Raw genomic sequence first — 17,559 nt, 5'->3', positions numbered from 1 at the left:
CACACTCATAACCTCCAGTGACTGTCTGTGACAGTGGCGAGACTCAGGCCGTGAAACACCCGAGCGGGAAGTGTAATTACCCTCGGCGGCGGCCGGGTCCCTGCTCGCGCGCCCTGGGCTCGCCGCCAACCACCCGAGGGGACATTCCTGCCCGTAAGCACCGTGATTGTTTCCACATCGTCAGCAGCGGTTCGCTGACTTGTCACTTGGCAGAAGTGTGTGTTCTTGGTACGTCCAACGTAGGACAAATTCAAGAGATGCGCGGAGTTTTAGATATGTCGTCAGGATAGAAGCAGTATGCATGTCCCACTTCTACTGCATAAACTTCAGATAACATACAAGGAGGACAGGGGAGTTTGCACGTACGCAGAGTTCTGCAAAAGGTGAAGTTAAACAGTTCTTGCTTTTCCCTTTGTTTGGAAACATCGCTATAACTTGATTTATCAATGGTACACATCAGAGTGAGATGAAAAAAGGCATATAGTGAATACCGTTGCGGTTTGAAACTTTCTGACATCTATTTCAGGTAAAATTGGCATGGTAACAGCGTAGTTAAAAGTACCCTGTGCCTTGTTGAAATATGTACAGCCCGATGGACCACTTTCTCTAATTCTCTATCCTAAAATTGAAATGCAGTGAAGGAAAAAATAATAATCCAATCTCTTTGTTTACAGAGTATCTATATATGTCATCAACTTGAAACGAAACATTTGTCCAAACCGTTTATATTTGTCCTCTGGCTATGTTGTATGGCTGTACTGTACTATGTTTTAAGTAACGCTGGTGTTTGTCTGTCCTCTTGGTGCGCTTTGTCGTCTATTAAGCAGTGTGGAACAAATTGCAGGTAGCGCGTGTGGTTGACCTATGTCTTTGACCCCCCGCTCACCTCTGACCTGCCTCCCAACCACATCTGGGCTATCTCGGGAACAGCGTATCTCATAAAGAGTCATTGTCTGGTTTAAAACCTATTCAGTATTACCAGCTCTGCTGTATCAACAGATGCAGGTATATTGTGTGAGATGTCATGTGTTTAGCTACCATTAGAGATTATTTCGTACACAATCGATTGTCTGAGGAACCCGCTTGTGATTTGTTTTGGTCAGGTCAACAAAAGGTACAGTGATTTCCGTTCGGTAAAAGTACAACATAGAAATACAAAAGACACATGATAAAATTCTACTTACTAAGCAATACATGCTAATAATAGCATATGCGTGATGAATGTTATAATCACACGTGTAGGGCAAAGAAGAATCGTAGGTTCCAGAATCTGTTCTCATGATATCTTATGCATTTACCTATTTTTGTATTGTTGTTAGTAACTTGTTAAATCTAAAGATATAATCAAACTGATTATGGCATCGAGTCTCTTAAATCTGTACTTGAGGAAAGAAATATGATACTCCAGGTATCATATGTAGAGCGTCCCATGACAGAGTGGAACTCATTTTCAATTTGGCTTGGACAGAATGGACAAAACCTTCGGTCGCTGGCTAATAAACTGTACATTTAGTATCTATGAAACCATTCCACTTACTCCCCCTCGCTGCTGCTAAGAACCGATTGCCTGATGTTGCTTGAGTGGCTACAAGTCTGTCATCAGAAGCAGCTATCCCGCAGACCGCAGGTACACACGATAGGTTTATGGATAAAGACATGATGTCGAAGGTCATATTTCTGTGTGTCACTTTTCTGTGGGAAATCAATGATCTGTCCTGAAACTGAGCTGTCGAAATAGATCTTCTCGTGGTTACATCATTCATCCAATCACAGATTTCCGTGGGTGTAGCGATGTGTAAATTCAGTACCCAGTTTTCATAAGTTGATGTCACACAGATTCTGTTGAAAACCGGCACTACTTTTAACAACTTTGACAGATTGCAGCAAGCATATAGCGCCTGCTATGGAAATCCCTTTATAATTGCAATGATTATCGATAATCTTCTAAACTAGTATAGTGGCGTGTTTCATCTTCTGAGTAGCTATAAGGCAAATACCACACTCAGATTCTTCACCAGTAAAAGAAGAGATCTGTGCTTCTTGACAATTCACAAATAAAACAAATATTAAACGATTATGTAAGCTGTGAAGTATTTTCCTGAATACGGTCGACAGATTCATGTTGTAATGCCGCTCAATTCTCTGATTCAGGTTTGAGTAACTGCAACAACCTGACTAGGCAACAGATGATCAGAACATGCTTGAGAAGTAATAAAGAGAATTGTCCTAAATTAAGTAATCTTCCAAAAGCTGAAATAATCTTCACATCCTCAACAGACTGATATTAAAGGCTTGTGCTAATGTAGAAAAGACGTACTGCGTCTTAAGTGGAGTTTACTGTTTGTTTGAAAGATGAGAAGACGGAGGCTATTAGACAATGTTAAGCTGTGGAGACGAAGAGCAGAGATGCCACCCGGGACGTGGGGTAGGGTGACCAGACGTTGTTGTGCGTTCCCTGTCTTCAGTTGTTTACTACTGGTGGGGAGGGATCCGGACAAGGACGGGGCACTCATTACTGTCCCACCACACGGCAAGTGGAGCCATGTCCGCGGTTTCCCGTAAACAAATCACTCCGGGAAACTCCGGGAGGGTGTTCAAACCCTTCACTTCGAGAAGATGTAGATGAAAATCTATTCAAATACAACGTCTCAGATCTGCCAATATGGGCATACATAGACAAAAAGATTAATTTCGCTTCTAACCACAATGATAAAACCTTATTGAATCGACAAGAATAGGTATATATTTTCCCATAGCAGAACAGTCAGGATAACCTTCCAGGCGGTTAGTATTACTGTATGACTCCGGGGATATCTGCAGCAAAAGTAGGGTCAACATCAAGGAAGCTCAATTTACCTGATGATCGAATGATAGCGCTGTGCACGTGAGTCAGCTCAGGAGAGAGCATGCATGTGAGACGATATTGTATCATCACTGTCTGACAACTGATTTCAATGATGACAATGATCCGTACAAAAATGCAAATCTACTCACCAAGAAACAGCAAAACAATGGCACGGGTTTATCAAAGGCAATAAAATGATGTACTAATAGCGTTGCTGCCAGTATCTCTGTTCTATTATCCACTTCATCCCAACGCCAGTATCAGTACGAAAAGAAGAACATAATACCTACGTTGCCTATTTCAACCTACCCACAGAAGAGACAATCATGGTTTCTTGTGTCGTGTGCGCTTACCAAGAATCAAAGGGGATGGCGGTACATTCTGCCTCAGGTTACATTCCTGCAGCCCGCGCTCGACCCATCGGCGAGTCTTAGAAGGGAAGAGCACAAAAATGTCAACAGGTTTTCGGCGAGGAAACGCCAGGCGATAGTCCGTCCTCCGCAGGAGTTCTGGCCGGTTTGCCAAGACACAACAAACTTGGCCGTGCATCTGTCCCGCATTCCGACATAAGATCGGTTACTGCCCCATTCTGAACTTACTAACTTGTCTTTGTTCTGAAGGATAAAGGTTTATATCAAATGATGAAGGTAGAATCCTCTTCTTATTTTTTTAGTTTTTTAGCTCAATTCTAAGAGCTGAAATAACTAGTCATTGAATAAGTATTGATGTTTTGGGCGGACTGCAATCAAAATAGGTGCGTTTAGCTGATATCTTGGATCGCGCCATCTTTAGCTATTGCCATGCGCGCGTATCTTACATCTTTGGAGCAGGACCTATTGTGACTGTTTGTCATATCATTTTTCTGTGTGTCTGTGATATGTGTATTTCCGTAATCTAGCCGATCCAGGCATAGATAACAGAGAGACGCCTATCCAGAGGCTAAATGACGGTAATGGTTTGCTTATGTCGCCTCTTGGTGTATGTCTCAATACCTGGTACATCTCTACGTGAATCTAGACTGAAAATAATCCGTAACCAAGTACGATAAGGCTTCGGCACGGGGCCCTCCTTACGCCATCTTTGCTCAACTCTTGACCCTCCCCATCGTAACGAGGATAGAAGTATTGAAAGGCGTGAACGTGCGTGAACACATCTGTGGCCTTATTAAGAACTTTTGGGTGGAAACCAAGCCTTTTGGTGGTACCTTATAGTGGCGGGAGTTGAGTCTACATGTCTCTGCTGCAGATACTGGGACTCCTCTTGGAATGTTCCGGATGTTGACCTCGTCTTGAAATTCACTAAATATCGACATTATGGCGCTCACTAGAGTGGAACAGCTAAGGAACCCGTCGACAGATACAACACCATACAAACCAACATGTAAGGGATATTGTCATGTCTCTGTCATCTCTTTCATCATGTCTAAACTACAACAACTTGCAGCCAGGTACTTACGTCTCTTTCAGGAGCGCAGTTTAGATGAAGCCGGTACGGATCAAATCTCGGTTATTAAAGTCCATAACCTTATGATGATGCAATAGATACATAGTACAACAGAATGCAGAACGTCAGCTGATAAACACGTTGTTTCAAGACACGATATTTACCTCCATGAAATTTCATGGAGGTTATATTTTACCCCGCGTTTGTCTGTGTGTCTGTGTGTCTGTCTGTGTGTAAACAAGATAACTCAAGAACGGCTGGGTGGATTGGTTTGATACTTGGTGTGTTGGTAGGTTGTGATGAAAACTGGAAATGATTAGATTTTGGGCCCCCTAGCGGCTCCCCTTGGTACTGCAGCGCAACTTCCGGTTTTGCTATCTTGGTGTTCTGAACATGCTATGGTCACGATTTTTGAGTATTAGATAGCTCTTGTGCTCAGGAAGAAGTGACATAAGTTTGGGCCCCCTAGCGTCTAGTTTTGGGATAGCAGGGGCATTTTTGTCAAAAACTTCTGACGAGGATAACTCAAGAAGGGAACAGCGGATTTTCATGATTTTTGGTATGTAGGTACCTTGGACAATGTTGTACAAGATGAAATACTAATTATGCAAAATAGGAGCAAATTTGCATAATTAATGACAACATTCAATCATAGCAGTTTTTTCTATGTATCTCTTGTTTTGGACGTGATATGGTCTTAAAATTTAGGTGGTAGATAGCTTTCAGTGTCATGACAAAGTGGAGCAAGTTTCAGCCCCCTAACATTTAATTTAGGAACTGCAGGGGCGTTTTTGTCAAGACATTCCAAAGTGGATAACTGCAGAAAGGATTGACGGATTGGCATCATATTAGGCATGCGGGTACCTTAGGCAAAGATGTTCATAATGATATGCATTTTATGCAAATGAGGGCTTAATTTGCATAATTGATGAGGAAATTGTATAATTCCATTGTTTTCAATAACTGGACTTCAATAAATGTAACACATGTTAATTATGATAGGTGGAATATAAGTAGATACTAAATATGGTAATGAGGAACTTATTTGCATAATTTATGTAAAAATTGCAAAACCGCTTTATGATTAATAATGGGAATGTTATAATTGTGACATGTGTACGTTTGTCAATGATGAACAACACCATGCATAAATTATGTTAATGTCTTAGTCATTTGCATGAAATTTACAAAAGCTCTAAATTTTCATGGAGGTATGAGGTCGCCGAACTCTAGTTAATAAAAAGGCTAATCCAAGGAAAATGTTATAGATCTAGTTGATCATATCTAACATAGATGATTCAGAAATAACCAAAAAGTGTGTGTCCTGTCTCGGGGTGCCAATGGAACATCCGAGGCTCAGGCAACCAGTCTCTGGTGATGGTATGTTCTTGATGAGCAGACAACCAGATGAATAAACCAGCCAAAAAAACTCTTTCCCGCATCCAATATGATTGTAATGTATTTTGGTACAGTATACGTCTTTTATTGCCTTTGGTATTCATCAACGACAAAGAGTCAGATTCCTAGATTGGCCTAACCGCGTGTGAAAGACTTTTCACCCCAGCCTTCTTCATCACCCAATTTGTTGCTGACATTAAAGTGAGATTTATCTTTTCTAGCACCAATGAAAGTAAGAGGAATCTGCCTTCCTTTGCTCGCTGTCTACCGTAGGGATGGACGCAGAAGAAAGTGGATCAAAATTCCGAGCGGGCTTGTTGAGTTACGCAACCCCGGGACAGTCTGAGTGATGGTCGGGTAAACGAGTGGTTTTAATTGGGGGTGGGGAAAGATTGGTGAAAGGTAAATTGGGGGTAGAGACGATGAAAGCCTTTTTCTTTTCCAATGATATTATTGTATTGATACCTTGGTTGGCTTTCGGGTTGCAATATGACGATGGTGTTTGAAATGTAGGACATGTTGTTCGTAGACGTTAAAGGCCATTTCGTCGAAAATGCTTATGCTTACAAAATCTTTTGAAAGCAGCCAAGGATAATCCGGATAATCACCTTGCGGGAGCCTTTTCGTATTACGCCAATATACACGTATGTACGTACTGTGAGTTGTTGAAAACCCAATGGTGTAGATCTTATAGGATGTAGTCTACCGGACCCCATGGTGGTATCCAGTGATCTCGAGAAATGAGCAAACTTCCGACTTTTCACTGATCCGTAGACTTACAAGCTCGTATACCAAACGTGTGAACCTGCCAAGATTAACTATAGCCTTTCAGGTTCTAACCACGGAGGTCGCAGTCCCTATAAGTTATAACCTCCTTATTCTGGCCAACCTTAGTCCTTTCAAGTGTAAAGACATGTCTCAGTGCTGACAATGTTATCATCATCTACGTCCAGAAAATCAATCAACGTCCATGATAACGATTGGCCAGCGGCAGGTTTGGGAGGTGATCCTGTCTGACCCGGGAAGGTTTGGGAACCCGCTAGGTAATCACTGGCTTTTTTCTTATGACTGGTAAATTTACTCAGCTAATGGTATTGTCGTGACGTTTCTTAATCGTATCCTCGTCTTATTGTTTTCTGTATCATCGTGCTCCTGATTGGTCTAGCTAACGTACTGCACGACGCAGATTCTTCAATGATTTGTAGTGACTCTTCTGCAGCAGTTCATCTAACTGTTACCGTCTCCCAACTCTGTACAAACAAGGTGGATCGTCCTTTGAGGGGGTGAGCTTAAAATTCCTGCACAGCTTGGCGCGAGCCTGCATTAAGACGCGCCGCTCGGACTCACGGTACACAGCAGGCACGCTCTCTTCCACCGGGGCAATTACTGTCATGGTAGGTCTCATCTGTGTCTCTGACATTGACCTCGTGTTGTCAGGTCATGACCTTAGGCTGAAAGTGTCGTCTGCTTCCAATCAGATTGCTGAACAATGTAAGCTGTATTTTTTTTAATAATTGTAGGTTATTTCTGTATGTTTCTGTACGGAATGTCTGTCATGTATTTGTATGTATATGGTCTTATCTATAGTACACTGTAGCCCATATTCCATCTAGACGTGATTCGGACTGCCATGGAGATTAGCTGTAATAATATTAGTATCAAGAGCAAAGAGGATATTTCCATTTGGGTTTTGTGCAGCGGATATTGTAATTGCACATATTCGTATAATTTCTTTGCAATGACTGACTCGGATCAGATGCAATGCTTCCAGGTTTGCTCCTTGTATAAGATAAAACGTAGCTGTCAGAAAGTAAAAATTAATACTAAACAGAAACCCCATACATAACCTTGTCCTTTGGAGTTTACGGAGTTCCTTGACCCGCCTGTTCTCAACACTGTCACCCTGGGTTTATTTTTCCTGTCCGGACCTAGACTATTGGTAATAACTGTGCTATAAGACAAAGTGGCATGAGTGGTCCACACTGCAGTTAGAAAGTTCCAAGAGTCAAGGCCTTCCCGAAGCTTGTGCCCAGTTCTGGTTTTTGTACGCAAAGCTGTAACAGGCGGTAAGTCTTACCAAGGGGGTTTGGTTGTATCAACTATATATATTGGTCTTTTCTTGTGATGCTCGTTGATAGATATAAAGAAAGGTATACATAGTTTGTGTATCATATTGTCGAGTGCGATTACTGAGATTTTCATTGGCAAATTTTGTTGCCAATTGTGCAAAAACATCACGCGACCAATTGTGGTTTTAAGGCGACTGAAATCCGTCATTGGCACTTTGGATCGACATGAAGCTTTAGCTACAATAAGTTATGCTCAACAAGTTGTGCCTTGTGGGACTTTCTATGTATCTTCCGGAAGTTCCGACATTGGAGTTCAATTTCACTGTGGGATATAAATAGAAGGGCTTGTTGTTGTTTTATTTCTCGAGCTGACCCGAGACAATGCGGTTGGTCACAATATGATGCTTTTCACTTCAGTCCGTGCGGTGCGCAGATTGTCGAGTCGGTCTGGGCCGCTACGCGCTCATCCGTGGCAATGTTTTCCCTTCACTCTAAGTGTTTTTGAAGGTGGAAGCCTGTGGGCATTCCTTGAGAGTCTGAAATCTTAACACACTTAAGACTGACCTTGACAAAGGAGCCTGTGTCTGGTCGTCAGAATCACTTTCCTATCCATTGTCAGGAGCACTTGAATGACATATTTCTATACACATACAGTATTGGGTAAACTCTAGTGTGTACTGGTCGGGATGTAGGCTATGGTGACATTGTATCTAAATTTTAGAATAGGGAAATGCGTGTCTTTAGCTCGATATTTTACACAGTATGGACATGGTAGTTCTACTTGGTAGGCTCTGATGATTTGATTTGATGAGTACAAGGAGTACATCCGCTGTCCTGGTTGGGCTCATTCTTCATTCGTCAACTACGTGAAGATAGTTCCGAAGGGTTGCCATTGTCGCCTATAGAGTGACTAAGGAAATGTTGTTCATCATCAGCCCAAATAGAAGTCTTCTTCGGCTGCTGCTTACTCCATTGGACAGTCCAGGCTACCTTAGAATGGTTGAACTTTCATCATCATCGTCACGGGCTACTTGCCCGGACCAGGTCCACTCTCTCCTTCCAAACGTCCCTGTTGAACTTTACACGGCCAGTATTCAGACTGAGCAAATTGTACCGTCGATTCATTTCTTCGTGTTATTGTTATCATGATCACCATCTGGACAGAAGGTACCAATCAGCTGATGAAATACTGCAGACACGGTGGTCTGGTCTGTCGAGTTTACTGTACATTTGACCAGAGGAACCCTGTAGTTCAACTTAATTCTAGGGGAAATTACAGAGAGAGGCCTTATTTCTGCCTTATTCTCTTTGTAATTAAACAGGATTGAACTTGGGCGGGTGGGAAACAGTAGGGGCCTCCGAAATGAACCCACATCTCGTGACAAATCGCAGCCAAATTGACATTGACATTGACCTCAAAGTCGGATGACAACCTGCTAAATAACTCGATTAATTTAGCTTAATTTCTCATAGATGATACTTGATTTCGCCAGTAATTTGTGCCATTTAGGTTTATTTTTGTACATTTTGTCACGTTTAAGTTCCATTGTCAAGTGCAGAAAAAATTACAACAGTGATAATGTTGATAGGATTACCAGTGTTTCAATGGACTCCTTGTGTGGGCGCCACCGTTTCGACCTCTACAAAGTGGTTATTATCATAGGTACTTCAAAGAAATATGATTAGAACCAGCATGTGTGTGTTCAATGCTCACGTGTATTATGATTTCTCAATGCAATGACGTTTTTCAGATAAAATGACACGTTTTAACCACCTCTTGGTTTAGCGAGTGTTGTGTGACGATTATATTGGTCTCTGAAATTTGGTCATAGATATGTTATGCGTATTTGATATGCCCTTCAATTTGATAAAAATTACGTTGTATTTATGATGATCATAATTTTCAGATATACAAATGCATTTGGCTACTATCTAGTTTGTGGTTGCTTTTGAGCCATTGCGACTTTCCCAACGTTAGCCGTGATATTGACATTGGCTTGGTAGTATTGAATGAGCCATCCCGTGGCATTTGATGTTTCTGTGACCACCCTAATAGCTACCAACCTTGTATCTCAGGTTCCATCGAATTCAGACATAATCTTCCTAACGCAAAGCATGCACCAGCCCACTTAAAGTCTTAAATATTTTACCCTTGAAGTATAATTTTCTCTACCAGTGGTCTGAAACAAAATAAAGATGTTTTCTTATCCGCCTTTGGTTTTGATTATGCCAATCTTTGCCCCGTATTACTGCATCTAAGACGCCGTTTCTTAACAGCAGGCATTCCCCTGTCGTGACCGGAGAAATCTTCCTTTTCCACGTGTTCGGCCTTTTGATCATGACCTTGTAAATATCGGGTCGTAGTTGCCCCCTTCCGCTACCAAATTAATTAGTTGTTTTGCACTTGACCTGGCGACCGCTCAGGTAGGGGTCCCCTGTAGGGGAGGCTGAAGGTGTTGGAGTCGAGTATTTGCTGAACTAGAAAAAGTCACAAAGTCCAAGAAAACTTTGAAGGAAACATCTTTGCAAACCCTCTGGTCGCCAGAATGTCAGACTTTCCTAGTTTTATGCTAGATCCGCCAATATCTGTGGCATTAATCTCTAACCATCTTAAATGTGCTTCTCTTGCATCTTCCTCTTTTATCAAGCATTGTTTTTTCCGTCCACTCCACGCACATTCTAAAGTATATCTTTCATAAATTGTCCGCTCCTTGCAGGATATTGATATATCTCGCCCATCGATCGCCCTTCTCCACTGCACACACCTTTCCTTGCATCGATATTTTTACCTGAAACCAGCGATCTGACCAAGCTTGAACCGAGCAGCAAAGTGACTGAGGTCACCCCGGGTCCCTGCGAGTTTGTTGACCAAACAAAAAGCAGCAAAAGGATCTCCCCGCCCCCCTCCCCACCCCTGGGATGCCGGTAGGTGGTCCTGTGCCGCTGAGTTTAGCCGCCAGGAGCCTGGATGTCGGCGCCCATAACATTGTGCTCCTTGTTCTCGCTAATGACCGCTAATTGTCGTTACTTTCACAAGTCGACTTAAAAGCTTGGAACCAGGCACCCAAGTTTGGAGGCGCCAACATCTCCTGTAATTACTTGTTTCCAATGTTTGGACTACAGAAGTGCTCCTTGGCTCTGGGGAACGACTTGACTTAGATTGTTTTGTCACTACGGACACTTTGGTCGCCTGCCACCGGCTTTTGAAGTGTCCTACTTCATCCTGAAAGTACTTAACAGTTTACGTTTTATTTGGCAGAATACCTGTAACCTCCTGAGCGAGGTACTTTCCGCCAGATGGCGCTTTAGAAGTTGTAGCGTGCTATACCCAGTGATACCTGTTCGTCTGTTGCGCGAGCGTACATATGAAATCCGGCCACTGCTTTCCTAGCTGATGACCAAGTACTGTTTATCGCTAAGAAAACAAACTACGCGTCGTTTGATTGAAGTGCGCAAGGATGATGCCATTACAGGACCATACAGGGGTTTGAATTATGTCTGATTTGTCCTTACCTTTTGACAACAGTGACAGTTTGAGGTCAACAGCATTGAGTCCATTTTTCTGTGCAAACTGACGTACCGGTATTGTTATATATCAATGATGATATAATATTTTCGCACAGAAAATACCAGTCCCTCATATAGCCGACCACACGTTACCTGTATTATATTCAGCTTCTCATGCTGAGCTAGCTTGCCATGTTGGTTTGCTTTAGCCCCAAGGACGTTACAAATATGACAAGCTCGTTACAGCGCTCGGGGCAAATCCTGCTGACTACCAAAGGTGATGGACACTGCCCAACATTCGCCCAGCCGCCAACAAGGTCCTTCATATCAAATCACGAAACATTCTAAGACTCCGAAATCAAAGATTACAGTTTTAAAAGCGAAAATAGACTAGCTGCTGAACTTGTATCTTCACAGTCGCTTAAATCTTATGGAAAGTAACAGAAACCAATTATTCTGTACATTCTACATGCTTGAAACTTCCTCCCAAAACAGCAGGTGCACACTGCGCTCGTTCGAATTCCTAACGTTTCGTTCCCAAGCAGGAATGACGACCTTGTCGAACGCCGACATTTCACCACTTCCTGTCACGCTTGTCTACAGTACAAGGGGGTGAAGGTTCGCTCTGATATGCTGAGGCCGTGGCCTTCGAAACATCGCGCCAGTTGTACAACAAACATGTCTTATCAGTTATATTAAAGACTGTCGGTACCTGTGAGCTTCAAAAGGGAGGGTATCAAGAAGGACATTCCGCAGTTCTTTCCTGTTCTTCTGGAAGCTGTTACCGAGTAGAAAAACTTCCTCCGTACAGAAACCACGTCTTAACTTCTACATCAGTCTGGTCGGTGGTCGTGGAAGAAGGTAGTTTTATTGTTTTCTTTCGTGAATTTCTTTCGTGTTTGACACTATTTGTGATTGATTGCCATTTTGCTTGAGGGTGCTATTGAGCTAGAGAAAGCTTCCCCAAAGTCTTCTTAGAGCTTGATACTCAGCTACAACTTTTCGTCTGAACATTGATGGCTTGTAGTAGCTTTGCATTACATTGTGTTGTATTGCATTTCGTCACTCCGTAATCTCCTGCATAGTATGTTTGCGATTTGGAGTTTACTTTGTAAAACAAAGGACATTATATATCCTTGGTAAAACTCAGTATTCACTTCGTATCTATCTCCTGTGCTGATTTAGCTGAATCATAATTTAGACTATGCTTGTTTGATTTGCTACCCAGAACGAAATATTCAGTTCAAGATCGTTGATCAGGTGCGCGGCTGTGGGCATGACGATCCTCACTACAACGCAAGCATAGACTCTGCCTCGGCAATTCGCAGTAACTTATCAAAATGTAATCGTCATATTTTATCAAGCTGTCCAGATGTTTTATCTTTTTCACTGACAAACTTCTGATTACCTATGTCCTGTTCGTGTAGAGCCTGCGTACTCTCCAAGCAGAGGTTAGGCTCCGGCTGTTTTGTTTTTACGTTTTTTAGGCCTAGAGACATCAAGAAAACAGTATACAGTAGAAAGTGAGATAAAAACGCCTAAAAACGCCCAAAACAGCTTTACCTCTGCTAGAACAGTGAAGCTTGCGGACCGTCCTCACAATTGGTTTGGTGCCTTTAACTATGTGATAAACGGAATGTTTTCTACCTTGAAACCACATCAACTGTCAGACAATTGGAACTACATTGATACTACATCTGTCAGAGCCTGACATTCTTCAAATGGATGTAGTAGATAGCAGTTTGTGGTAGAACAATTGCGTGATCAATCCAACAACGTCCTAGATCGCTTCGGAATTCTTTCCTGGTACTAAAGCTCAATGAATGAGAGCGTTTTCCTTGCAATACCATCGGCTCCCGCTTGGCGGCTTACCTCCAGTTGTACAAGCCGCCACGACTGATATTGCAGATCTACTTTGAAGCCGTGTTATCCTTTCTGCGGCGCGGATAGATACGTAGCCGTGTTTTAACATTATGTAACGTATGGTGAAGAGGGTTTATGCACTTTGTGGCATCTTTATTCCCTAATCCAAGGTTTTGGAAACCCCCATACTCTGCTTTCCTTATTAAGTCGCCTGAAAGGCGGAAATCCCTGAGACCGAGCAAGGCGACTACTATATATAAATCTTACATAACGACTTTGTTTAGGTTGACCTTTGGTGGAGAACTCTCAGCGTACATTTGTTGTGCGGTCGTGGATAATTTGTCCAGGCATCTCTACCGAACGAAAACATGCTATGCAAGGGCAATGCTGATCCGCTGAGCTTCTGAATTATAGATTTGCTAGCGCTCATTTGAAAGCCTTTTTTTTCAGAAAGCGCAAAATAGTTTAGTTTGCTGCTTTGTTGGGGTGAGGTCTTATACTATCATTGAGTTGAAAAATAGGATTTTTTTCTCCCGATCAATAATACAGATTTACTACACTATGCCTTTTTTCACAGGGCTGAATATTTGCCAGAAGGTTGTATTATATAACGTCAAAGAAAAGCACAGCTCATACAGAAATAGCTCTTAGAAAATCCTCAGCAGAAAACTGTATGTACTTGTTATACATTGACATTTCAATATTTAAGGGAGATGTTAACTGTTCTGTATACCATTGGATCAAGTCGTGTTTGATCATAACAAGATAGGCAAATGATGTTTTAAGAACGGGTCGACAGTAACCTTTCAAAAGATTAGGGTAAATACTTCATTCATGTTTGCACTATGATCATGAGGAGTGAGCAGCCCTGTACATGTGTGATATACATCTCTATCGTTCTAACCTGCGGGCATTGGGATCGACTGGGGCAGTATCGACCGACGTTTCAAACGGCTGAGCAACTTGAGGTCTCTCTTTCTTGATCTCTTACATGATAGAATATATCCTTTCCGCCTAAACACCTACGTGTATACGCTCTGTGATACGTTATGATTAAGCTGAGAGACTCTGGTGGAAAAGCTACGCTTTATTGGGAACATATCGGACATTGAAAGGACAAATGGCCAGCAGCATGCCCGTACAATCGTTGTTGTGGAATTCAGCCCCCTCCGCCAGGAGCGCTATTTTCCGTCTGATGATTTGGCTGGTTACCATTCTCGGTAGTAACCGTTGGCTCAATCTTTTCGCTTGCTAACCAAGGATGGTATATGCGTGTTGCCATATCTATTCTACGCCATATTAAAATCTCTATGTATCTTCGTTGTTGTTGACGTTGCTTGCCGCAAATTCAAGGCAACAACAACAAAAAAAGCAACATTATGCTCACCTTAATTTTTCAAGTCTTGTATCCCATTCGCTCATTTCTGTTCAACTTCAAGTACTTACCTTCTGATTTGTATCTTCATCATTTTCAAGTTCATGGCATTTTAGCCTCCTTGATTGCATGCAAGTGGGGCTCAAGTTAATCTGGAAATAGGAAAATTGAGCAGATCCCATCTGTAGATATGATCTTTAAATGTCGATCCAGACAACATTGTTCGAATGCTGGTCATGTTTTCTCTGCACTTTTTACTGTGCCGTTCTTTGCACGGTATCGATTGAAACTGCCTGCCGAATTGCTGAGGATCATTCCGTCTTAGCGCCAAATTAGGCCCATCGTTATCCTGGTCACGACTGGACGCGCAAATTAGTCCGCCCGTAGGCCTGACCACGCCTGGCTGCGCAAATTACTCCGCCTGTAAGCCCGGACAAGTGAGGCCGACCTTGATCGATACCCCCCCCCCCCCCTCCCTCCTGCATTTCAGACATGTATGAAGCAATCAGTATTGGCAGCAGAACTTTTCAGCCCTTGTTTACCAGAGCTGCGATGTCTTGCGGGTTACCGTGCGGCTGTGCAACAGCTCCCAGCTGGTGTTTGGGCTGAACAATACACCTGCCACGTACTGGGAGCCTGAGAGTGCTACCAGTTTATATTAACGAATTGGCAAGGAAACCTTTATTTAGCTGTCCCCTTCTCTCATAAGCAAAGAAAACTACATCGGGAAAACAGACTGTGCGTGAGTGACTGCGTGAGTGCGTGAGTAAATGAGTGAGTAAGTGAGTGAGTGAGAGATTTAGTGAGTGTTATTAATTAAAAATTCCCCGTTGCATTGGTTATCAAATCACACATTTCCTATTGTCCTGAACAAGGCGACACGAACACGTGAATGAATTTGTAACTACAAAATGTACCAGCAAATTCTCGACGTTTTTTTCTTCTTTTTGGACGTGTCCGCCCAATCCTTGGTCCGCCAAAGCCCTGTCTTGAATCACTGGAGAGAAAAAACAACAGCGAAATGTAGTATTTTATAAATATCAATCGGTTTCTTTCGTTCCGTCGTTTTGTTTTTCTTTTCATCTTTTCCTTCCCTAACTATTTCTTTTCATCCATTTCCAAGGAAGGCGCTTTGTGGACTCCAGTGGCACTGACCTTACTGTCACGATCACGTTCTCGTGACGACCCATTTGCCGCCGTGGCGCTAAATTAGTCCGCCTGGAGACATCTCACGGTCGGGCGCGCGGATCGATACACCGCGGGATTCTGGCTGCTTGAGCCCGGCGTCCATTCATTGATCACTGCAAGGTTTGATTAGACGAGAAAATCGTTTTTGTCCAAAAATACTAATCATTTCAAAGAAAATATTCATCAACCAAAATGTACTATGTGAAATATTTCGTTGTCGTTACTACATTTGTATAATGCAAATTTAAGTATCATAGTCTTTATTTTTCGTCAGTTTGTTGGCGCTAATGGAAAAATCTACATAGATACGTTAATCATTTTGCCCTGTCAGAAACACTCATATTCTATATAATACGAGGAGAAAATAGGTCCAGAAAATTATTCCCTAAGGCCTTGCGAATGTCTTGGTTTTCCATACTCCAGCAATGGCAAGATGAATTATGGAGTAAAACAAAAGTGTGAGCTCTAATGCAACCAGACAAGACAAGTTATAGTATCTAGTCGGCAAACGATATGAAACATAAACAGTTAACATGGGAACAAAAATTTTGTGTTTCCTACCATCAGTAAGTCACACAGTGGAACGAACACGCAGCAGTGCACTAGTGTTGAAGTGAAGCTGTTTTAAATTTGAATATTTATCTTGGGTCGCATTTTTGTCACATATCTGGTTGAAACTGGATCTATGAAGCACTGTCCGTCTGTCAGACCGGCTGCCTGGCCTGAGACACCAACAACAACTGTAAAACGGAAAATATTCGTGATGTTTCAGCGTCAATACGTCAAGACTCAATCGATAAACTGTGTTGCATGCAAATAGATGAGGGTCTGCATGGGGGGTCCTGGCAACGCTTTACGCTAAATTCAGGACGGTGGACAACGTTTTACGTTAAATTCCGAAGGCCGGCAACGTTTTACGCTAAATTCAGAAAGGCCGGCATGGTTTACGCTAAATTCAGAAAGGCCGGCATGGTTTACGCTAAATTCTGGAAGGCTAGTAACACTCGACAGGGGCGGGGGCATGCTCCTCTGGGAAGATTTTGAAATTTTTACTCTCTGAAACACTATTTCCTGCATTTTGAGGGGATATTTTCGCTGGTAGACAAAGCTAAATTAAATGGCATATCTAATTAAAGGTTCAGTGTAAGCCACCCAACAGATTTTGACCATGTCGAGCGCCGAAGGGGCGAGGCGTCGCAAGAGAAGTCCGGGAAATTGACCCCCTGGAACGTGATTTCCTACGTTTTTCTGGCTATCATATAAAGCTAAGTTAAATGAAATTTCTATCAGCAAAAAAAGGTGTTTGAGGTTGACACGTAACATCTCCCAACATCATTTTCAGCACTTCGAGCGCCGAAGGCGCGAGGCGGCGCAAGGGAGGACCATGAAAATTTTGAAATCTTGACCCTCTAAAATGATATTTCCTGCATTTTGATGGGCAGATTTTGTTGGCAGACTAAGCTAACTTCAATAACATTCTATTAGCAAAAAGGTTTTCGAGGGCGAGGCCACCAAAACAATTTTTACCATGTCAATGACCGAAGGTGAAAAGAGTCGCAAGGAAGGTCCGGCAAAATTTTGAAATCTTGATCCTTTGAAACGCAATTTCCTTTGTTTTGAGGGGCTGAAATTTACTGGTAGACTATGCTTCGACGTACGAAATTTTGGAAGCCAGACTACGATTTACGGGTACTTTTTAGGCTAGATTACGTTTTACGTAAAATTTTTGGACTAGATTACGCTTTACGTGAAATGCACTGGCTACGCTTTACGGTAAATTTTCCATCCTCACTACGAATTACGTGAAATAAAATAGCTTCCCTACGAATTACGGAAAATTAAAAGGCCTGCCTACGCCTTACGGAAAAGAG

At 42.4% G+C, this 17,559-nt stretch overlaps 1 protein-coding gene across 2 annotated transcripts in view; it reads left to right on the top strand.

Annotated features, from left to right (window-relative positions):
* Positions 1-17,559, top strand: part of LOC118415326 (protein Wnt-5b-like) — a 100,454-nt gene that overhangs the window by 18,741 nt on the left and 64,154 nt on the right. The window contains exon 1 of one of the 2 annotated variants that reach the window (XM_035819835.1): positions 11,989-12,123. The exons of the other annotated variant lie outside the window; for it this stretch is intronic. The gene's annotated coding sequence lies outside the window, so the exon portion shown is untranslated. Of the gene's footprint in view, positions 1-11,988; positions 12,124-17,559 lie in introns of those variants that run through there. 2 annotated transcript variants of the gene reach the window in all.

The sequence above is a fragment of the Branchiostoma floridae genome, chromosome 5 (assembly GCF_000003815.2).
Source record: "Branchiostoma floridae strain S238N-H82 chromosome 5, Bfl_VNyyK, whole genome shotgun sequence".
Classification (NCBI taxonomy): Eukaryota; Metazoa; Chordata; class Leptocardii; order Amphioxiformes; family Branchiostomatidae; genus Branchiostoma; species Branchiostoma floridae.
This window is presented reverse-complemented; position numbering and strand designations above follow the sequence as displayed.